The following is a 15,335-nucleotide window of genomic DNA, read 5'->3' as shown; positions in this document are numbered from 1 at the left end:
CCAGATATAGTGGGTGTTTTCTCTCAGATGTTATTTACTCTCCCCAGACTTGGTTAGTTCTAATTTCTCTTATCAGAAATCACTTATATTAGGAAGATATTTTTAAACAAATTAAACAAGAAGGATCTATTACATCTTAGCAAAATCATGAGATAAGACTAGGGTCAGAAAACTGTGCCCCACTTATTTGTCTGTTTTATAGATGAAGTTTTATTGTGGTACAGCTAATTTGTTTACATATTGTCTTGCTTTGTGCTACAATAGTAAAGTTGAGTAGTTGCAACAGAGCATGGCCTGCAAAATCTAAAATCTAAAATCTAAAAATGTTCTATCTGGCTCTTTAAAGAAAACATTGTTGATCCCTGCTTTAAGAGACGTACTAAGATTCTGCAGTCAGAGCAGAATCTTCTTACAGGATGTTATTTCACAAGGGGTTGGGTGACTCAAGTCATTTGTGAAGGAAATTAGTGCCTTTCACCTAGAAAGTGATACTTAAAATTTCTTTTTGATTGGTTATTATTAATCCAGCCAAGTAAATTAATGCCTCATAGCTGGAATAAATCAGGTTGGAAAGAAAAGAAAATGTGAGATTATGAAACAGTTAATTTGCACTTAAAAGAAGTGTCACTAATGGGTTCTTGCCATTTCGCTTAGAATTTAGGGCCTTTGAGCACCTTTCAAATTACGTAGAGTAGAAGGCCATCCCTCTACCTCTCTGGGAGAATAACTTTGATTATCTCATCTGATGTTCTTCTTGGTTGGTGTTTCCCTGGCCTGTGATCTATGTATGTTGGGAGTGAAAAGACTCAGCATTGATGGGTTGAGCTGCCAGCAGATAGAATGTGTGGGGCTGGGCTATATCCTGAAGGGGTTTAAGCAAGTCTGATTCAGACTGTGTATGAAGAATTGAGCCAAGGTGAATATCAGAGCAGTAGCATCAATCCTGGAATCCCAAGACATATATTTACATAATGGAGGCAATGTTAGAATTCAGAAGCAGAGAAAATAAGGACAGGCTTAAGAAATGGAGTGAGTACGTGGATAGTTGAAATGAAATGCCTCTGGAGGACACAACGCAGGGAGCCTCGTAGTTTCCTTTTTTGGGTTGTTGTCACAAGGTGTTTGGCAGAATGGTTTTGCCATTTTGTTGCTGTTCTTCAAAGTCAAGAAATCAGCCAGCTCCATTAGTTGTTGGTAATGGAGCTGTGCTGGGGCAGTTACACTTAAATGCCCATAGAATCTGACATCCCCATTGCTTCCTATCATAGATGGCGATGGTGAAGGAAGACGCCCTTCCAGATGATGCCTGGAATAGAGCAGCTACTCAAAACACATTCATTAGATAAACACAAGTAATTTAACACTAGATAATCCATGCGAGCATAATTTAATCAAGTTTCCCTTCTGCTATTGTCACAAAAGAATAGCATCATATAAATGTAAAATATGGATACCCCTAAACAGAAAAATCAACCTGGATTACCACCTAGTAGATTATTCCAGTCCAGTTTAATTCCAGGCTGTTTTCATGCCTACTATATTCTGGGGATGATCAAATCATATCTTTTTTCTGAAATGAAAATTTGTTATAGCATTAATCCAGCAAAAGATGATGGAGGATGTTAATATGCCTTAAAAACCAATCCTTGCCTTACTTTTTAACTGATTCATGTTAGTCCACTCCCAACACACAGAGCCATCCCTCTTGCAAAGAAAATGAAGAAGCTTTCTTCTGAATGATACTGCCTTATTCTAACATGTGTAACTATTTTCCCGTTCTAAGTGGAGTACATTTTGTCCTTTGCAGGGTAGACAATGGAGAACTTCAAAGGGGCAGACACTGCCTTGGCTCCCTGAAGTGTGGATATGGCCTACTCTCATTCTGCTGCTTGGACTCACCAAACTCTGGCCTCCTTTATCTCTGAGTTGAACTTTTAAGGCAAGACAATCCCTCCTAAGGAAACTGAAGTTCTAACTTTCCCAAGACCAAAGAGGCTTAATCTCAGATCACGGAATTTACAATGTTGGAAAAACTCCACCTCATAATTACTTCTCAATCATCTCCTTCTTTCTATCTCATTCACAAATATAGCCTTCAAGCAATTTATTCAAAATGTCACTAATCAGGAAGGAAAATAATTATTTCAGGAGGAGAGGTGTTAGTTTTACCACTGATTGCTGTGTGACTCTTGAGAAAGCACTGCTGGTTTAAGTGAGTGGGTTTGAAAATCACAAAGGTTAGTAAGGAGATGGTGGCAGAGGACCAGGCAATTTTAAAATATGGTATTGCCCAACACCATTTATTAAAGAGACTCTTTTCTCCATTGTGTATTCTTCCCTCCTTTGTCATAGATTAATTGACCACATAGGCGTGGATTTATTTCTGCACTCTCTATTCTGTTCCATTGATCTGTGTCTGTTTTTGTGCCAGTACCATACTGTTTTGATTACCATAGCTTTGTAGTATAGTTTGAAATCAGGAAGCATGATACCTCTAGCTTTGTTCTTCTTTTTAAAGATTGCTTTGGCTATTTGGGGGCTTTTGTGGTTCCATACAAATTTTAGGATTCTTTGTTCTAGTTCTGTGAAAAAGATTAATTAATATATTACAAAGAAGGCAAGAATATACAATGGGAAAAATACAGTCTCTTCAATAAATGGTGCTGGGAAAACTGGACAGAAACACGAAAAAGAATGAAACTGACCACTTCCTTACACCATATATGAAAATAAACTTAAAATGGATTAAAGACTTAAATATAAGACCTGAAACTATAAAACTCCTAGAAGAAAACATAGGTACTGAACTCTGACATCAGTCTTAGCCGTGTTTATTTGGACAGTCTCCTCAGGCAAAGGCAGCAAAGGCAAAAAGAAACAAATGGGACCACATCAAACTAAAAAACTTTTGCACAACAAAGGAAACCATCTACAAAACAAAAAAGGCAACCTCCAGAATGGGAGAATATATTTGCAAATGACATATCCAATAAAAGGTTAATATCCAAAATATATAAAGAACTCATACAACTCAATAGCAAAAAACCAAATAGTTTGATTAAAAAATGGGCGGAGGACCTGAAAAGATATTTTTCCAAAGAAGACGTGCAGATGGCCAACATGTACATGAAAAGGTGCTCAACATCACTAATCATCAGGGAAATGCAATTCAAAAACTCAATGAGATATCACCTCACAGCTGTCAGAATGGCTGTTATCAAAAAGACAACAAGTGGCTGGCCCGGTGTAGTACTTCAGTTCATGCACTCTGCTTTGGTAGCCTGGGGTTCACAGATTTGGATCCCGGGCACAGACCTAGCACCACTCATCAAGCCTCACTGTGGCGGTGTTCCACATAAAATATAGAGGGAAGATTGGCACAGATGTTAGCTCAGTGACAATCTGCCTCAAGCAAAAAGGGGAAGATTGTCAAGAGGTGTTAGCTCAGGACCAACTTCCTCACACACACACACACACACACACACACAAGAAGACAACAAATAAAAAGTGTTGGTGAGGATGAGAAGAAAAGGGTACCCTTGTGCACTGTTGGTGGGAATGTAAACTGGTGCAACCATGATGGAAAACAGTATGGAGGTTCCTCAAAAAATTAAAAAAGAACTATACAATTCAGCAATACCATTCTGAATGTTTATCTGAAGAAGATGAAAGGACTGAGTCAAAAATATACATGCACCCCCAAGTTCATTGCAGCATTATTTACAATAGCCAAGACATGAAAGCAACCCACGTGTCCCCTGGTAGATGAAAGGATAAGGAAGAGGTGGTACACATATGCAGTAGAATATTATTCAGCTATAAAAAAGAATTAAATCCTGCTATTTTTGACAACATGGATGGATCTAGAGGATATTATGCTAAGTGAAATAAGCCAGACAAAGAATACTGTATAATTTGACTTGTGTACGTGGAATCTAAAAAAAACAAGTGAACAAACAAAATAGGAACAGACTCATAGATACAGAGAACAAATAGGTGGTTGCCAGAGGGGAGCAGGGTTAAAAGAGTGGGGGAAATAGGTGAAGAGGATCAAGAGGTAAAAATTTCCAGTTACAAAATTAGTCACGGGGATGTGATGTATAGCATAGGGAAAATAGTCAACAGTATTGTAATACCTTTGTATGGTGACAGTCACTAGTCTTATCAAGGTGATCATTTTGTAATACAAATAAATATCAAATCACTAGGTTGTACACCTGAAACTAATACAATATTGTATGTCAAGTATACTTCAATAAATAAACAAACAAAATATGGTATTGCCTTTTTTTGCTAAATATAGCTAAACGACTGATTAGTCATATTACCGAAGAACTTTAAATCTTACAAAAGTAATATATTATCAATCCTCTAATAACTAAGGAGCTAGGCTGCAAGTATTATAACCAAGTTCTGTTAGATTCACCAATATGTTTTAAACTGTATTACAGCATTTATATTAGGAAAAAAATGGATTTGCATTGGGATTTACAAGACTGTATGCATATTGTACACTGATTCTCCCTAGGGGAAGGATTATTATCTTACAGGTACAAGTTCTCCCTAGTGCAGGGGATAACTTGAGAGTTAAATAAAATGTAATTCACTAATCTGCATTCCTAGGCTTGTTGACCTTCCAATTGCTGTATGCCTATCCGAACATCACCAGTGAATCCTTCAATTCTTCATATTTGTCAGTGTGAGAAGTATAGAATATAATCGTATGGCCATACTTTTTCTTACCATGATCTCCCTCCTAGCGTATGTAACGAGATAATTGGTTTTTTCTTTGCTGATAATAACAGAATAGTATTGTAGCAACATACTATTAAACATGTATGTATAACGACTTCTGATAGAGTCTGGAGAATAGATTTACAGATTTATGTTTGCTAACTAGTTTGAGAAAAGTTTACCTCTTAATTGCTCTTTTTTAAAAATTATACTATTTTTGTCATACCCTCTTCCCATATTCTGATGCTGGATATCAATCCTCTCTGCAAAAATGAACACACACACACACACACACACACACAAACCATATGCACACAATTTCACCTACAATATCAATGGTGTATGATCCTGACACATTCTAAGCCATAGGTCTTTGGCAGTCCATGAACCCTACATTAAGAACCACTGCTTTATGATAGCTTGATTTTGATGTGAGTTTTCTGATTGGAAACTATAGTTTTCCTTAGTTTTAGAGTTTTCATACTCAATAATATGAGCAGAAAACAAGGTAGACATTCAATCCTTTTGTATTGGCCTCTTTCTATTTACTGATCTATTGGAAATGTTAAAAAATCTTTATGGGTGTGATTATTTTAAGAGAAACAGATTAAGCATGACTGATACTTAATATTCAGATTGACACTGATGCTATCATTCAGTCTTTTTGTTATGGGAATTGTTGCATACTGGCTAGCTCTTCTCCAAATGTCTTTAATCCTCCTGCTCCAAGACTGACTACATCATAGAGACTCTTACAGTTGGGTGTGGCCATTTGCCTGAGTTCTGGTCAACAGAATATGGAAGTGAGTGTGGCACATTATTCTTGACCCGTTGTCCCATAATAGACCTCATATGCATGATCTTCACAACTTGGTGGAGATGAACATGGAGATCTTGGGAGCCACATGTTGGAGATAACAAAGGCATAAAATGGGAGAGACGTGGGACCCTAAATCACTTCCTGGAGAAAAGCTGCTGCTGAACAACCATTTTGGGCTTTCGTGTTAAGCTAGACAAGTTCTGAGGTTTCTCTGTAATAGTAGCTAAAAGGACTTGAACTACTACACAAGATTCGCTCAATAATTCAGAGTAGAAAACAACAGGGAAGCTGCCAAGAGTGTTCTCATTCAGTTTATTTTCAGTGTTTTGTGACACATGCTGTTTACTTGTGACTGGTTAGGTGGAATAATGCCTGATATTATCTAGTTTCAACTTGAACTAATCCTCAACAATGGACAAATGGCTTAAAAAGATTCCTCCAGAGGGAAAGCGATGTGAAGAGTGTTCTAATAATGCAAGCAGACATGGAAATCCTGAAGAGGCACAGCTGCTACTTCTCTGTGAGTTGAATGACGTCTTCAGTCGTCGCATAGATGGTTAAAGCAGTAATCTTACAAGACGCCAAAAATTCAAACACTCAGGAAGGCTACTTGAATTATAGCTGTACACTCATCTTTAATAACAATAAGTTTTGTCTTATATTGTGCCTTGGGATATTAGGTAGTAACAGCAGTACATATGTAAAACATAGCGGAGGGCATGTTCAATTAAAAAACATTGATAAGGGTATGCAATCAAAATCCTTTGGAGAGCACTGGTCTAGAAACTCAGGATCCTGTATTCCACCCACTCATTCAGAAGAGTATACATTCACCACAATCACTGGGACACTGTGACTCTGGACACAACTCTGGGATTAGCCTAATGGACAAGTCCCTACTCATGAGGCTAAAGCTATCCCATGGTGATCCCCCAAAATCAAAGGTATCAACTGGGTAAAAAAAAAAAAGGAAAAACATTTTCCCCTTTTCATGTATAAATACTAGGTTGGCTTTTATACTGATTTGTTCATTTGAATATAGCGACCCTTTGGACCAGTGGGTTTTGGGGCTACAATAATTACCTGCAATTTCAATTTAAAAATTAAAGAGATAATACTTTTCTATTCATTTATTGAGCTTAATGCAGAATAATCTTGAAAGGACCGATAAACTTGTCATAAAATAGAAGTGATGGAGGGCAGAATTTATCTTATGTTTCAGATTTCCCAATTTTTAATGACATCACAGTTGTTCCAATGATTTATCTGATATCTAACTCCTCCCTCTTCTTTCTGTAGGACCACAACAAACATGTGTTTAGGAAATCAGCCATTCTTTGTAGCAAGGGGAAAAGTAACTTGATTTTTTAAAGTGTTAACCTGTTTTTATTCATTATAAAAATAGTGTATTTACATTAAACAAAAGTCTTTAGAAATGGAGAAAAATATAAAGAAAAGACACAATTCATAATCCAGAGACAGGTCCTTATATTGTATATTAGGCCATATTTTATATGCAGATTTATATTCCATTCTTTCCTATTAGTATTATATTATAAAAATATCATTTATTCTAAACTACACTATTCCACATTTTAAAAGTCATGTCTGGGGCTAGCCCAGTGGTGTAGTGGTTAAGTTCACATGCTCTGCTTCAGTGGCGCAGGCTTCATGGGTTCAGATCCTGGATGTGGACCTACACACTGCTCATCAAGCCATGCTGTGGCAGTGTCTCACATACAAAATAGAGGAAGACTGGCACAGATGTTAGTTCAGAGCCAATCTTCCTCACCAAAAAAATAAAATAAAATAAAGTTATGTGTGATGATTATTATTAACAAATAGTTACTATTTTGGAAGTACCGTAATTCTTTTAAATATATCCTTATTGTTGTATCTTTAGGTGAATTCCATTTTTTCCTATTATAAATAATGCCATGATAACATTGTTCCACATTAATCTTTAAATGAATTTCTATAGCTCCTCAAGATAAATTCCTAGAAGTGGAATTACACTGAGACAAATTATATGAACATTTAAGAAGTTCTAATAATTTCCCTACAATGCCACCAATATTGAATATTATAATTTTTTAAATGGCATATTACTTTTGTTTTCTATATTTCTTTGCCAACTGGTCAAGTTGAAAATCTTTCATAAACTTACGAGCCTTGCATTTGCTCTTTTAGCATATCGGTTATTCTTTGGGTTTCTTCTTTCTTTTTTAGTGGCTGCCCTCGAGGTTGCAGTATACATTTACAATGAATCTAAGTTCACTTTCAAATAACACTATATCACTTCAAAGGTAGCGTGAGTACCTTATGATAACAAATTAATCCTAATTCCTTCCTCCTGCCCCTTGTGTCACTGCTGTCATAATGAATGACACTCATACATAAACTGACATAAGCATATACAAATATACATAAGATATATACATCCACATTCATCATCGAATACAATGTTGCTATTATTATTTTGAACAAACTACTATCTGTTAGATCAATTATTAAAAAAATGAAAGCTTTTATTTTACTTTCGCTTATTCCTTTTTGATGCTCTTCCTTTCTTTACATGGATTTGAGTTTATAACCTATGTTATTTTCCTTCTCTCCAAAGAATTTCTTTTAACATATCTTGCATGGCAGGTCTAATGACAACAAATCTCAATTTTTGTTTGAGAAGTCTTTATTTCTTCTTCATTTAGGAGGAAAATTTCACAGAATCCTAGGTTGGTGTTTTTTTCTCTCAACACAACTATTTCACTCCACTCTCTTCTTGCTTGCATGGTTTCTAAGAAGAAGTCAGAAGTAATTCTTATCTTTGTTTCTCTATAGGTAAGATGTTTTTTTCCTCTGGCTTCTTGCAGGATTTTTTCTCTATCTTTGATTTTCTGTAGTTTGAAGACAATGTGCCTAGGTGTAGCTTTTTTTTTTTTTATTTTTGGCATTTATAATGCTTGGTGTTCTCTGAGCTTTCTGGATATATGGTTTGGTGTCTGACATGAATTGGGGGGAATTCTCAGTCAGCGTTGTTTCAAATATTTCTTCTGTTGCTTTTCCTTTCTTCTCCTTATGGTATTCCCATTATGCATATGGTACAGCTTTTGTAGTTGTCCCACAGTCCTTGGATATTCTGGTCTGCTTTTTCAGTCTTTGTTCTCTGCTTTCTGTTTTTTGAGAATTCTATTGATATATCCTCTAGCTAAGAGATTCTTTGCTCAGCTGTGTTCAGTCTGCTAATAAGCCCTTCAAAGGTATTATTCATTTCTGTTACAGTGTTTTTTGGTCTCTAGTACTTATTTTTGATTCTTTCTTAGGATTTCCATCTCTCTGCTGACATTGTCCATTTGTTCTTACATGCTGTCTACTTTGTCCATTAGAGCCTTTAGAAAATTAATCATAGTTGTTTTAAATTCCCAGTCTGATAATTCCCACATCCCTGCCATATCTGGTTCTGATGCTTGCTCTGTCTCTTCAAATTGTGCTTTTTGCCTTTTGGTATGCCTTTTAACTTTTTCTTGATAGTCAGACATGATGTAGTCGGTCAAAGGAACCACTGTAAATAGGCTTTTATTAAATGGGTGGTGAGGTGGGGTAGGGGAGAGTGTTCTATAGTCCTGTGATGAGCTCTCAGTCTTTTAGGGAACCTATGCATCTGGACTATGAACCTCACAGGTGTTTCTCAGTTTTTTTCTCCCCCTTAGACAGGACAAGATGACTGCAGTGGCCTGGAGTTGGGTATTTCCCTTCCCCCAGTTCAGTTAGGATCTGATAATATCCCAGCAGATGAGGCTCTGGTTACCTAGTTTTTCTTGATGCCAGGCCTTGTGAAGAAGAACCTAGTGCTCTGGAGTATTTAAAAATGGCTTATTTTCCCCTCTCCCTGCTGGTAACTGAGGAAGCTCTGATATTTACTGGCGAAACTAGTTGGGCTCCTGGAGATAAATCTCACAATATTGTGGGGGTTCCTCTATGACTGGGTCCCCCTAGAGTTTTTAACTCTCAAAGTTGTCCACACTGAGCTTCCAGCAATTCACCAGTTACAGCTCAGGTTTTCCTGTCTAGGCACTAGTTCCCGAAGTTTCTGCTCTTTAGTCTCTGTGCCAGTAAGTTGTGACTTTGTATTTGCCTGTCTCTCTAATTTTGGGGGCAGCAGTTTGCTCAGTGTCCTCCTTTCTCTAATGGACCCAAGAAGAGTTGTTGATTTTTCAGTGTGATCAGTTGTTAGGACAAGATGGCGACTTCCAAGCTTCTTACATGTGGAACTAGAAGCCGTATTTTCTGTTTTAAATCTTTTTTCTTTTTATTTGAAGTAATTTCAGAGTTAAACAGAAGTTACTCAAACAGAACAAGGAACGCCTGCATACCTTCACTCAGATTCCAAAAATATTGACATTTAATATATTTTGTGTATATGATTATACCTTCTATGGATGTTTTAAACAAGGAATAATCAAGCAGAATTTTGGTGAAGTATAATTGGCTTCCAGAAGGTAAGTCAAATTTATCTCCCTCATTTGGCCTGCATTCCTATTCCCTTTTGCTCTTCTGAATAATGACATTTGCAATTGGCTAGTGCCTTTTTGATAGCTCATAAGCAACCCACTGACCTCTGACATTCTCTTTCTTATTATACTATCTTACATTCTCCATTATGATTGTGATATTAATTGGGCCATAGGTATGATATTTTTCCTACCCCAAGTCTAGCAGGAGTTTTCTGTGACAATGATTGTGTAAATCTGGGCTGTGGAATTGGGAAGAAGAGATGGTGAAACTAAATCTTTGCATGGGAAGACATGGGCAAGTAGATTTGAAATCTGAAAAATTTTGTAGGCATCTCTAATATTTTCTCCCCACTATTACATTTAAGAATGACTGAGTGAGTTAGACACATTTCTCATACATGCTATATAAAATTTAAGTAACTTTGGTCTGATGAGAACTTGTATGGTTTTGAGTAAATATCACTACAGCAAGAAATCTGTAGGCTCAGACCCAGGTGGGTAGTCTTTCTAATCTTGATTAGCTGGAGCTTTCCAAATCTACAGGGACACCTGCAAGGGGGAAACATCCAAGGAAATAACTCCGACTTAGGAGAAAAATCACATTTTCAGGCTTGTTCACTCCATCTTCTTACAATGGCAGTTACTGTTTATTAAAGGACAAGAGTTGCTATGGTGATGAGAGAGCGGCATAACAGGAGGGGATTGGGGAAAATGTTGCAACTTGGAGAAGGATTATTTTTTTATAAAGTTAAATGAAAGTTGACTCTTTTGAGCTATGCTTGAGATATCTCATTGCCCTTCCCCTTGCCTATATACATCAAACAGTAATTAAAAATACTTCAGCATCCATTTCTGTTTCCATGACTTTATTGTGAAACTCCCAGGAGGCCTCAGCTGGTGGAAGAAGTGTGTGTGGGAAGGTGGGAGGTGGAGGGAAGGAGGCGTGCAGAGCCTCTTTCACTTTCCTATTTTGTGGATTTCAGTTTTCCTGAATTAGACTCTTAAGAATTTTGTGTTTCACATTAAATTTTATAAGGAATCAGCTTTTGAATTTATCTATTCTACCGTTATCTGCTTTCAGATCAATTTCTATTTTCCTTATGCTTTTATTAATTTATTTAATTATACCAGTGATCACCCTTCTCCAGACTTCTTGTTATGTGAGAAAAAATAAACCCTGTTTGTTTAAGCCCCTGTTTTGTCAAATGTTTTGTTACTCGGAGCCAAATGCTATCGCTAAGTGATACACCTGGAGTTTAATGAAATTCTCACTTTTTATTTCATTAGTGTTCTATCCAGTTATCACTCATTTTAGCCTCCAGTGCAAATCTGTCAGCTTTTTACTGGTGGAAATACCTCCCAGATTTTGGATACCACTTGGCAGTAAATCTTAGTTTTACTTTTTGCAAGATTTTCTTGTTTACTGTGCTTTCATTGTTAGTTTACTATGAATTTATAAAATCTATATTAAAAAGTGTTATCTAGATATCGCTTAAAATTCCAGGATGTGTTAATCAATGCATCGTTTTTGTCTTTTATTCTACATTTACTTCTAAATTTAACTTTTTAATATAAATAGATTGATAATTGGATGCCAATGCATTAGTCTTCCAAACTGCCTTATCTTTAAGATCATTTGAAATATTTTTTTTTTTAAAGATCGGCACCTGGGCTAAGAACTGTTGCCAATCTTCCTTTTTTTTTTTTTAAGGATTGGCACCTGGGCTAACAACTGTTGCCAATCTTTTTCTTTTTTTCTGCTTTATCTCCCCAAACCCCCCCGTACACAGTTGTATATCTTAGTTGCATGTCCTTCTAGTTGTGGGATGTGGGACACCACCTCAACGTGGACTGATGAGCAGTGCCATGTCCGTGCCGAGGATCCAAACCCTGGGTCGCCGCAGCAGAGTGCGTGAATTTAACCACTCGGCCACGGAGCCGGCCCCTGAAGTATTTTTTATTTATTTATTTTTTAATTGTAAACTCTATCCAGTCAGGGTGTATATATTTTTGGTGAGGAAGATTGGCCCTGAGCTAACATCTGTTGCCAGTCTTCCTCTTTTATTTTTTTCTCCTCATAGCCTCAGAATGTAGTTGTATATCCTAGTTGTAATTCTCCTAGTTCTTCTATGCGGGTTGCTGCCACAGCATGGCTTGATGAGTGCTGTGTAGGTCCATGCCCAGGATCCGAACTAGCAAACCTGGGCTGCTAAAGCAGAGTGCACGAACTTAACCACCAGGCTGGCATCTTTTTTATTTTTAATAACTGAAGAGCAGAGGTAGATTTAAACTAAGCAAAAAAAGGTTATTGGCCAAACGTGATACTCTTTGGACGTCTGTAGAATTAGCATTAAACTCATTACATGTTTAGAGCATGTAATTCAATAAGTGATTTAGCAAACAGCAAGGTAGGGGATGCATTCTTGTTTATTGAGGAATTGTTGGCACCCTTGGCTCACCGAGACACAGCCCTTTCTGATTTTCCCTCTGTCTGTTGATGATCCCTTGTATTTGGAACTTAGCAAGGATGATAGTTGGTGCACATCTTCATGTAGACTTTCCATTTGTAGTGAACGATGATTTCAACTTTCCAACCAGAATAAAAATGTTTTAACTGGCTCTACTCCCCTTTTATAGACCCTTCTCCTCCTAATACCTAACAACTTAGGGAACAAATTTGGTGCAGAAATTCCTTAGGTGATTGGCTAATCCAGTGATTGTCAAAGTATAGTCCCTTGACCAGCATCAGGAGCATCTCCTGAGAGCTTGTTAGGAAAGCAAATTCTCAGGCCCTACCTCAGACGTACTGAATAAGAAACTGGGAGTGGGGCCTAGCTATCTGTTTATCAAGGCTTCTATGTGATCTTGCACAGTCAAGATTGAGAACGACATTTTAATCATTAGGATCAGAAGAGTAACAAGCTCTGATTAGCCCAGAAGAGTTAAACAGGTTCAGCTGGCAATCTGAGGGAAAAAGATCAAACAACAGGGCCTGTTTTCTTCGGTCAGCAAGGACAGTGCTGCCAGCAAAGGGAACTCATTGATAAAATAGCACTGGCTGCACAACATGAGTGAAGGTATATGATGCCATCATTCTCTCCTTCCTTCCTTCTTTCTTTAGTTTTTATTTATCAATTTATTAGTGGTGAATCTCTGCCAGGCATTGAGCTATATTTTGAGGAAGATGCAAGTGTGTTTAAGACCCTAAGAATTGATATTGTGTGCCAGAGAAAGCAGAATTGGAGTGGGAAGGAAAAACAAAGCAAAAGGAAGCAAGCGCTTTAAGAGGCACAAATAACAGGCTTCAGAAACACACAGGAGAGGCTAATTAAAAATAAAAAGGCAAAACCTCCCTTAGTTGAAGCAAAGGTACAGAATTTGCCACTGTAATACCTTGATGACACTTCTCATTTGTATGCTGCTTTGTGAGAGAAATGTGAAAAGAACACAGAGGTCTGGACGCACGCTAATGGTGATAGTGTGGATTGTTCCAGTAATAACTTATCCTTCAGGGAAGCTGCTGCCAAAAAACAAACCAAAAGACTCAGCAACAGCCTTTTCATCTTCTGAGGTGAGTACACTTCAGTAGGGAAAACAATCAACTTCTGCAAGAAATAGAGCCACGTGATGCAGAAACCGCTGTGACCCTACCAGCACAATTGAAGGGCACAGGAGAACAACATCTTGGGAAATTCGATGAAATCTAGTCAGTATGGATTTTGACCCGCCATTTCAACCTGATCAAATGCAGCTCATTGCATCCTAATTGTTAAAGCGGAGAATTGACTGAGGAGAAAAATCAACTCTCACTATTGTTCCAGAGACATTTCTCCAGCTAGGAAAGAATTCAATCTCTGAAGATCTGGCAGGGGCTGCTTACAAAGCTCTCTCTCTCTGCGATTTAAAAGCATGAAATAACCTCATTTCAAAGTAGAAAGTTTTAAAAAAAATCCTACACCCACTCTTATCAGTCCTTGCAGCCTGGATTTTGAATCAGGCTTGGGATAAAGTAGAAGAGGCTGTGTGTGTGTGCCCAAATATCTGTTATCAAAAATTCGATCGTTCTTTTCAGAATTCATGGCAAATTATATACATATTTTTTGCAGTACTATTTTACCACCCAAAGTAGATCTTGAAGGGCATTCAAGTTGTAGAACAACTTCTGTAGGGAAACAAAACAAATTCACAGGAAATCCATTTGCACCTTACGCATGGAGTCCTGCTATGATCGCATCGGCCATTCACAGAGGCATTGTTCTTAAAGAATGGCTATCGATATTGCAAGGTCGTAGGGTGGGATCCTGAAAGGCCGTTCCATCTTCATTCCATTTTACTCTTGTTCCTCCTCTACTATGGGGCAAACTAATTTATGTCAATTTTATTTATGAGGCAACAGTGAGAGCATTTTTGGGTCTTTGGTGGGTTTTAATAACTTTTGCCTATCTGGATAACTGCCTGCCTGCTTTCCAGAAGGAGGTCCATAAAACTCAGAATAAAACCTCTTTACACATCACGTAACTGTGCTCTGCCTGAGAGTTACCTCCTGTAAAGTAAATAAAGTCATATTGATTTCTCCTGGGCCACACAATCTATTTGGTGGAATTTTCTCTCATCCAGCTCAAATCCCTGCATGCATTTTCAGGGTCGCTGTTTTTCAGCAAGGCTGAGACTAGGACTAGCTTGTTAGAAATACAGGTAGTTACCATGCAGATGTACCTCAATATGGAGCTCATTATTTACATTGTTCGGGCATAGAGTCAAAGCGAAAATCTAGCATCCATAGCACTCATCACTATTGCTTTTAAGGCAAAAGCTTCCAGGCTCTATGGTTAAGGAGAATGGAGAAGCAGGTAGGGAGAGAAGTGTTTGAATTATCCACACAGATTTTCAGTGATGAATTTCCTAAAGAGGGCCTCAGGCTAGCAACAGCAGTTACGGGGTTTTCCTAACCCTTTGCTTCTACCCAGGGTCACACGGTGTAGAACTTTGATCCCAAGAAACATGCTACCAAAGGAATAGTTATTGTATTCTTATATTAAAAATATAAAGAGTGAAACTTTTGTTCTACTTAATGTCAACATGTTTGTGCACTTATTAATTCCTCTATTACTTGAGTATTTATTGACAGCTTACAATGTGTCAGGCATTTTGTGGAATAAAGACATGAGTAAGACACAGCCCCTACCATCAAGACCCTCTGAATCTAATGGGAAAGCTGTGGCACAGACACCAATATTTATTACACAGGTCACACTGTGATAGGTAGATGG

The sequence above is a fragment of the Equus asinus genome, chromosome 21 (genome assembly GCF_041296235.1).
Source record: "Equus asinus isolate D_3611 breed Donkey chromosome 21, EquAss-T2T_v2, whole genome shotgun sequence".
In the NCBI taxonomy this organism is placed as follows: domain Eukaryota; kingdom Metazoa; phylum Chordata; class Mammalia; order Perissodactyla; family Equidae; genus Equus; species Equus asinus.
The sequence above is the reverse complement of the archived record's forward strand: the minus strand, read 5'-3'. Positions refer to the sequence as shown.